We start from the raw sequence: 7,500 nt of genomic DNA, 5'->3' as shown, positions 1-7,500 counted from the left end.
TCAGGAAGTGAGCCCTTTCTCAATTGCCTTTCAAAACTGCAAGGTCTAGCCGACTAGATGCTTAAAAGTACAAAACTCACTAGGCCCAGAGCCTACGGCCACACCACACTGAATGCGCCCGATCTTGTCTGATCTCGGAATCTAAGCAGTGTTGGGCCTAGTTAGTATCTGGATGGGAGACCACCTGGGAATACCAGGTGCTGTAGGCTTTTTTGTGCTCCAAGTTCAGGAAGTGAGCCATTTCACAATTGCCTTTCAAAACTGCAAGGTCTAGCCGACTAGATGCTTAAAAGTACAAACTCACTAGGCCCAGAGCCTACGGCCACACCACACTGAATGCGCCCGATCTCAGAAGCTAAGCAGGGTCGGCCCTAGTTAGTACCTGGATGGGAGACTGCCTGGGAATACCAGGTGCTGTAGGCTTTTTTTGTGCTCCATGATTAGTAATTGCGCAACTTCTCAATTATTTTTCAAATTTGGTATGTTTCCAAAATAATTGTATCCCGTTTTATAGCGGAAATGTTGGACAACATCATGAGGGCTGGAGCTACCTTTTTACATAGAATTAGCATACAGGTAGTGTGTTCATGGGTAATAAATCGACTTTCACATGTAATGCAGTACAGAGAATATTGAGTCCTTCAAGAGGCATGAAAGAAAACCATTATTGTGTTGATTGTTCTCTCCACCTCCCTGCAACAGACACAGGATGGATGAATTAAAGTTATCCTACCAGACATAGGAGTCCTGAATGGGCCCACCAGTCTTATATATCTCGCCTGATCGAGCCTGATCGAGCGATGAGCGTGGTATCATGTTGCAAGTGGCTGCATGGCTTAGCTTACTAAATGCAAATGCATAAGAGTAATATTCTTAGCATTCCTAGAGCCTACGGCCACACCACATTGAATGCACCCGATCTCGTCTGATCTCGGAAGTTAAGCAGTGTCAAGCCTAGTTAGTACCTGGATGGGAGACCGCCTGGGAATACCAGGTGCTGTAGGCTTTTTTGTGCTCCAAGTTCAGGAAGTGAGCCATTTCACAATTGCCTTTCAAAACTGCAAGGTCTAGCCGACTAGATGCTTAAAAGTACAAAACTCACTAGGCCCAGAGCCTACGGCCACACCACACTGAATGCGCCCGATCTCGGAAGCTAAGCAGGGTCGGGCCTAGTTAGTACCTGGATGGGAGACTGCCTGGGAATACCAGGTGCTGTAGGCTTTTTTGTGCTCCATGATTAGTAATTGCGCAACTTCTCAATTATTTTTCAAATTTGGTATGTTTCCAAAATAATTGTATCCCGTTTTATAGCGGAAATGTTGGACAACATCATGAGGGCTGGAGCTACCTTTTTACATAGAATTAGCATACAGGTAGTGTGTTCATGGGTAATAAATCGACTTTCACATGTAATGCAGTACAGAGAATATTGAGTCCTTCAAGAGGCATGAAAGAAAACCATTATTGTGTTGATTGTTCTCTCCACCTCCCTGCAACAGACACAGGATGGATGAATTAAAGTTATCCTACCAGACATAGGAGTCCTGAATGGGCCCACCAGTCTTATATATCTCGCCTGATCGAGCCTGATCGAGCGATGAGCGTGGTATCATGTTGCAAGTGGCTGCATGGCTTAGCTTACTAAATGCAAATGCATAAGAGTAATATTCTTAGCATTCCTAGAGCCTACGGCCACACCACACTGAATGCACCCGATCTCGGAAGTTAAGCAGTGTTAGGCCTCGTTAGTACCTGGATGGGAGACCGCCTGGGAATACCAGGTGCTGTAGGCTTTTTTGTGCTCCAAGTTCAGGAAGTGAGCCATTTCACAATTGCCTTTCAAAACTGCAAGGTCTAGCCGACTAGATGCTTAAAAGTACAAACTCACTAGGCCCAGAGCCTACGGCCACACCACACTGAATGCGCCCGATCTCAGAAGCTAAGCCGGGTCGGGCCTAGTTAGTACCTGGATGGGAGACTGCCTGGGAATACCAGGTGCTGTAGGCTTTTTTTGTGCTCCATGATTAGTAATTGCGCAACTTCTCAATTATTTTTCAAATTTGGTATGTTTCCAAAATAATTGTATCCCGTTTTATAGCGGAAATGTTGGACAACATCATGAGGGCTGGAGCTACCTTTTTACATAGAATTAGCATACAGGTAGTGTGTTCATGGGTAATAAATCGACTTTCACATGTAATGCAGTACAGAGAATATTGAGTCCTTCAAGAGGCATGAAAGAAAACCATTATTGTGTTGATTGTTCTCTCCACCTCCCTGCAACAGACACAGGATGGATGAATTAAAGTTATCCTACCAGACATAGGAGTCCTGAATGGGCCCACCAGTCTTATATATCTCGCCTGATCGAGCCTGATCGAGCGATGAGCGTGGTATCATGTTGCAAGTGGCTGCATGGCTTAGCTTATTAAATGCAAATGCATAAGAGTAATATTCTTAGCATTCCTAGAGCCTACGGCCACACCACACTGAATGCACCCGATCTCGTCTGATCTCGGAAGTTAAGCAGTGTCAGGCCTAGTTAGTACCTGGATGGGAGACCGCCTGGGAATACCAGGTGCTGTAGGCTTTTTTGTGCTCCAAGTTCAGGAAGTGAGCCATTTCACAATTGCCTTTCAAAACTGCAAGGTCTAGCCGACTAGATACTTAAAAGTACAAAACTCACTAGGCCCAGAGCCTACGGCCACACCACACTGAATGCGCCCGATCTCGGAAGCTAAGCAGGGTCGGGCCTAGTTAGTACCTGGATGGGAGACTGCCTGGGAATACCAGGTGCTGTAGGCTTTTTTGTGCTCCATGATTAGTAATTGCGCAACTTCTCAATTATTTTTCAAATTTGGTATGTTTCCAAAATAATTGTATCCCGTTTTATAGCGGAAATGTTGGACAACATCATGAGGGCTGGAGCTACCTTTTTACATAGAATTAGCATACAGGTAGTGTGTTCATGGGTAATGAATCGACTTTCACATGTAATGCAGTACAGAGAATATTGAGTCCTTCAAGAGGCATGAAAGAAAACCATTATTGTGTTGATTGTTCTCTCCACCTCCCTGCAACAGACACAGGATGGATGAATTAAAGTTATCCTACCAGACATAGGAGTCCTGAATGGGCCCACCAGTCTTATATATCTCGCCTGATCGAGCCTGATCGAGCGATGAGCGTGGTATCATGTTGCAAGTGGCTGCATGGCTTAGCTTACTAAATGCAAATGCATAAGAGTAATATTCTTAGCATTCCTAGAGCCTACGGCCACACCACATTGAATGCACCCGATCTCGTCTGATCTCGGAAGTTAAGCAGTGTCAAGCCTAGTTAGTACCTGGATGGGAGACCGCCTGGGAATACCAGGTGCTGTAGGCTTTTTTGTGCTCCAAGTTCAGGAAGTGAGCCATTTCACAATTGCCTTTCAAAACTGCAAGGTCTAGCCGACTAGATGCTTAAAAGTACAAAACTCACTAGGCCCAGAGCCTACGGCCACACCACACTGAATGCGCCCGATCTCGGAAGCTAAGCAGGGTCGGGCCTAGTTAGTACCTGGATGGGAGACTGCCTGGGAATACCAGGTGCTGTAGGCTTTTTTGTGCTCCATGATTAGTAATTGCGCAACTTCTCAATTATTTTTCAAATTTGGTATGTTTCCAAAATAATTGTATCCCGTTTTATAGCGGAAATGTTGGACAACATCATGAGGGCTGGAGCTACCTTTTTACATAGAATTAGCATACAGGTAGTGTGTTCATGGGTAATAAATCGACTTTCACATGTAATGCAGTACAGAGAATATTGAGTCCTTCAAGAGGCATGAAAGAAAACCATTATTGTGTTGATTGTTCTCTCCACCTCCCTGCAACAGACACAGGATGGATGAATTAAAGTTATCCTACCAGACATAGGAGTCCTGAATGGGCCCACCAGTCTTATATATCTCGCCTGATCGAGCCTGATCGAGCGATGAGCGTGGTATCATGTTGCAAGTGGCTGCATGGCTTAGCTTACTAAATGCAAATGCATAAGAGTAATATTCTTAGCATTCCTAGAGCCTACGGCCACACCACACTGAATGCACCCGATCTCGGAAGTTAAGCAGTGTTAGGCCTCGTTAGTACCTGGATGGGAGACCGCCTGGGAATACCAGGTGCTGTAGGCTTTTTTGTGCTCCAAGTTCAGGAAGTGAGCCATTTCACAATTGCCTTTCAAAACTGCAAGGTCTAGCCGACTAGATGCTTAAAAGTACAAACTCACTAGGCCCAGAGCCTACGGCCACACCACACTGAATGCGCCCGATCTCAGAAGCTAAGCCGGGTCGGGCCTAGTTAGTACCTGGATGGGAGACTGCCTGGGAATACCAGGTGCTGTAGGCTTTTTTTGTGCTCCATGATTAGTAATTGCGCAACTTCTCAATTATTTTTCAAATTTGGTATGTTTCCAAAATAATTGTATCCCGTTTTATAGCGGAAATGTTGGACAACATCATGAGGGCTGGAGCTACCTTTTTACATAGAATTAGCATACAGGTAGTGTGTTCATGGGTAATAAATCGACTTTCACATGTAATGCAGTACAGAGAATATTGAGTCCTTCAAGAGGCATGAAAGAAAACCATTATTGTGTTGATTGTTCTCTCCACCTCCCTGCAACAGACACAGGATGGATGAATTAAAGTTATCCTACCAGACATAGGAGTCCTGAATGGGCCCACCAGTCTTATATATCTCGCCTGATCGAGCCTGATCGAGCGATGAGCGTGGTATCATGTTGCAAGTGGCTGCATGGCTTAGCTTATTAAATGCAAATGCATAAGAGTAATATTCTTAGCATTCCTAGAGCCTACGGCCACACCACACTGAATGCACCCGATCTCGTCTGATCTCGGAAGTTAAGCAGTGTCAGGCCTAGTTAGTACCTGGATGGGAGACCGCCTGGGAATACCAGGTGCTGTAGGCTTTTTTGTGCTCCAAGTTCAGGAAGTGAGCCATTTCACAATTGCCTTTCAAAACTGCAAGGTCTAGCCGACTAGATACTTAAAAGTACAAAACTCACTAGGCCCAGAGCCTACGGCCACACCACACTGAATGCGCCCGATCTCGGAAGCTAAGCAGGGTCGGGCCTAGTTAGTACCTGGATGGGAGACTGCCTGGGAATACCAGGTGCTGTAGGCTTTTTTGTGCTCCATGATTAGTAATTGCGCAACTTCTCAATTATTTTTCAAATTTGGTATGTTTCCAAAATAATTGTATCCCGTTTTATAGCGGAAATGTTGGACAACATCATGAGGGCTGGAGCTACCTTTTTACATAGAATTAGCATACAGGTAGTGTGTTCATGGGTAATAAATCGACTTTCACATGTAATGCAGTACAGAGAATATTGAGTCCTTCAAGAGGCATGAAAGAAAACCATTATTGTGTTGATTGTTCTCTCCACCTCCCTGCAACAGACACAGGATGGATGAATTAAAGTTATCCTACCAGACATAGGAGTCCTGAATGGGCCCACCAGTCTTATATATCTCGCCTGATCGAGCCTGATCGAGCGATGAGCGTGGTATCATGTTGCAAGTGGCTGCATGGCTTAGCTTACTAAATGCAAATGCATAAGAGTAATATTCTTAGCATTCCTAGAGCCTACGGCCACACCACACTGAATGCACCCGATCTCGTCTGATCTCGGAAGTTAAGCAGTATCAGGCCTAGTTAGTACCTGGATGGGAGACCGCCTGGGAATACCAGGTGCTGTAGGCTTTTTTGTGCTCCAAGTTCAGGAAGTGAGCCCTTTCTCAATTGCCTTTTAAAACTGCAAGGTCTAGCCGACTAGATGCTTAAAAGTACAAAACTCACTAGGCCCAGAGCCTACGGCCACACCACACTGAATGCGCCTGATCTCGTCTGATCTCAGAAGCTAAGCAGTGTCGGGCCTAGTTAGTACCTGGATGGGAGACCGCCTGGGAATACCAGGTGCTGTAGGCTTTTTTGTACTCCAAGTTCAGGAAGTGAGCCCTTTCTCAATTGCCTTTCAAAACTGCAAGGTCTAGCCGACTAGATGCTTAAAAGTACAAAACTCACTAGGCCCTGAGCCTACGGCCACACCACACTGAATGCGCCCGATCTCGTCTGATCTCGGAAGCTAAGCAGTGTCGGGCCTAGTTAGTACCTGGATGGGAGACCACCTGGGAATACCAGGTGCTGTAGGCTTTTTTGTGCTCCAAGTTCAGGAAGTGAGCCATTTCACAATTGCCTTTCAAAACTGCAAGGTCTAGCCGACTAGATGCTTAAAAGTACAAACTCACTAGGCCCAGAGCCTACGGCCACACCACACTGAATGCGCCCGATCTCAGAAGCTAAGCAGGGTCAGGCCTAGTTAGTACCTGGATGGGAGACTGCCTGGGAATACCAAGTGCTGTAGGCTTTTTTTGTGCTCCATGATTAGTAATTGCGCAACTTCTCAATTATTTTTCAAATTTGGTATGTTTCCAAAATAATTGTATCCCGTTTTATAGCGGAAATGTTGGACAACATCATGAGGGCTGGAGCTACCTTTTTACATAGAATTAGCATACAGGTAGTGTGTTCATGGGTAATAAATCGACTTTCACATGTAATGCAGTACAGAGAATATTGAGTCCTTCAAGAGGCATGAAAGAAAACCATTATTGTGTTGATTGTTCTCTCCACCTCCCTGCAACAGACACAGGATGGATGAATTAAAGTTATCCTACCAGACATAGGAGTCCTGAATGGGCCCACCAGTCTTATATATCTCGCCTGATCGAGCGATGAGCGTGGTATCATGTTGCAAGTGGCTGCATGGCTTAGCTTACTAAATGCAAATGCATAAGAGTAATATTCTTAGCATTCCTAGAGCCTACGGCCACACCACACTGAATGCACCCGATCTCGTCTGATCTCGGAAGTTAAGCAGTGTCAGGCCTAGTTAGTACCTGGATGGGAGACCGCCTGGGAATACCAGGTGCTGTAGGCTTTTTTGTGCTCCAAGTTCAGGAAGTGAGCCATTTCACAATTGCCTTTCAAAACTGCAAGGTCTAGCCGACTAGATGCTTAAAAGTACAAAACTCACTAGGCCCAGAGCCTACGGCCACACCACACTGAATGCGCCCGATCTCGGAAGCTAAGCAGGATCGGGCCTAGTTAGTACCTGGATGGGAGACTGCCTGGGAATACCAGGTACTGTAGGCTTTTTTGTGCTCCATGATTAGTAATTGCGCAACTTCTCAATTATTTTTCAAATTTAGTATGTTTCCAAAATAATTGTATCCCGTTTTATAGCGGAAATGTTGGACAACATCATGAGGGCTGGAGCTACCTTTTTACATAGAATTAGCATACAGGTAGTGTGTTCATGGGTAATAAATCGACTTTCACATGTAATGCAGTACAGAGAATATTGAGTCCTTCAAGAGGCATGAAAGAAAACCATTATTGTGTTGATTGTTCTCTCCACCTCCCTGCAACAGAC

At 45.3% G+C, this 7,500-nt stretch overlaps 9 non-coding genes and 11 pseudogenes across 9 annotated transcripts; all 20 read left to right on the top strand.

Moving 5' to 3' along the window:
* The first annotated feature begins 90 nt into the window (after window positions 1–90).
* LOC138455048 (5S ribosomal RNA) lies at window positions 91–209 on the top strand. Its single transcript, XR_011261694.1, has one exon. It is a non-coding gene; the product is annotated as a 5S ribosomal RNA (ribosomal RNA).
* Window positions 210–314: 105 nt separating this feature from the next.
* On the top strand, window positions 315–423 carry LOC138459499 (5S ribosomal RNA; annotated as a pseudogene).
* Window positions 424–887: 464 nt separating this feature from the next.
* On the top strand, window positions 888–1,006 carry LOC138454368 (5S ribosomal RNA). The gene has a single exon (XR_011261048.1). It is a non-coding gene; the product is annotated as a 5S ribosomal RNA (ribosomal RNA).
* A 106-nt stretch (window positions 1,007–1,112) lies between these two features.
* LOC138457255 (5S ribosomal RNA) lies at window positions 1,113–1,221 on the top strand (annotated as a pseudogene).
* A 463-nt stretch (window positions 1,222–1,684) lies between these two features.
* Window positions 1,685–1,793, top strand: LOC138456180 (5S ribosomal RNA; annotated as a pseudogene).
* A 105-nt stretch (window positions 1,794–1,898) lies between these two features.
* LOC138459409 (5S ribosomal RNA) lies at window positions 1,899–2,007 on the top strand (annotated as a pseudogene).
* Window positions 2,008–2,471: 464 nt separating this feature from the next.
* LOC138461587 (5S ribosomal RNA) lies at window positions 2,472–2,590 on the top strand. Its single transcript, XR_011264201.1, has one exon. It is a non-coding gene; the product is annotated as a 5S ribosomal RNA (ribosomal RNA).
* A 106-nt stretch (window positions 2,591–2,696) lies between these two features.
* LOC138457254 (5S ribosomal RNA) lies at window positions 2,697–2,805 on the top strand (annotated as a pseudogene).
* Window positions 2,806–3,268: 463 nt separating this feature from the next.
* Window positions 3,269–3,387, top strand: LOC138454367 (5S ribosomal RNA). Its single transcript, XR_011261047.1, has one exon. It is a non-coding gene; the product is annotated as a 5S ribosomal RNA (ribosomal RNA).
* Window positions 3,388–3,493: 106 nt separating this feature from the next.
* Window positions 3,494–3,602, top strand: LOC138457253 (5S ribosomal RNA; annotated as a pseudogene).
* Window positions 3,603–4,065: 463 nt separating this feature from the next.
* On the top strand, window positions 4,066–4,174 carry LOC138456179 (5S ribosomal RNA; annotated as a pseudogene).
* Window positions 4,175–4,279: 105 nt separating this feature from the next.
* Window positions 4,280–4,388, top strand: LOC138459408 (5S ribosomal RNA; annotated as a pseudogene).
* Window positions 4,389–4,852: 464 nt separating this feature from the next.
* LOC138461585 (5S ribosomal RNA) lies at window positions 4,853–4,971 on the top strand. Its single transcript, XR_011264199.1, has one exon. It is a non-coding gene; the product is annotated as a 5S ribosomal RNA (ribosomal RNA).
* Window positions 4,972–5,077: 106 nt separating this feature from the next.
* LOC138457252 (5S ribosomal RNA) lies at window positions 5,078–5,186 on the top strand (annotated as a pseudogene).
* Window positions 5,187–5,649: 463 nt separating this feature from the next.
* LOC138464642 (5S ribosomal RNA) lies at window positions 5,650–5,768 on the top strand. The gene has a single exon (XR_011267219.1). It is a non-coding gene; the product is annotated as a 5S ribosomal RNA (ribosomal RNA).
* A 106-nt stretch (window positions 5,769–5,874) lies between these two features.
* Window positions 5,875–5,993, top strand: LOC138456508 (5S ribosomal RNA). The gene has a single exon (XR_011262105.1). It is a non-coding gene; the product is annotated as a 5S ribosomal RNA (ribosomal RNA).
* Window positions 5,994–6,099: 106 nt separating this feature from the next.
* LOC138460802 (5S ribosomal RNA) lies at window positions 6,100–6,218 on the top strand. The gene has a single exon (XR_011263465.1). It is a non-coding gene; the product is annotated as a 5S ribosomal RNA (ribosomal RNA).
* Window positions 6,219–6,323: 105 nt separating this feature from the next.
* LOC138459865 (5S ribosomal RNA) lies at window positions 6,324–6,432 on the top strand (annotated as a pseudogene).
* A 454-nt stretch (window positions 6,433–6,886) lies between these two features.
* On the top strand, window positions 6,887–7,005 carry LOC138461584 (5S ribosomal RNA). Its single transcript, XR_011264198.1, has one exon. It is a non-coding gene; the product is annotated as a 5S ribosomal RNA (ribosomal RNA).
* Window positions 7,006–7,111: 106 nt separating this feature from the next.
* On the top strand, window positions 7,112–7,220 carry LOC138459212 (5S ribosomal RNA; annotated as a pseudogene).
* The last annotated feature ends 280 nt before the right edge of the window (window positions 7,221–7,500 follow it).

This window comes from Ambystoma mexicanum, chromosome 4p (assembly GCF_040938575.1).
Source record: "Ambystoma mexicanum isolate Mex_15411 chromosome 4p, UKY_AmexF1_1, whole genome shotgun sequence".
Lineage (NCBI taxonomy): Eukaryota > Metazoa > Chordata > Amphibia > Caudata > Ambystomatidae > Ambystoma > Ambystoma mexicanum.
The sequence above is the reverse complement of the archived record's forward strand: the minus strand, read 5'-3'. Positions and strand labels throughout refer to the sequence as shown.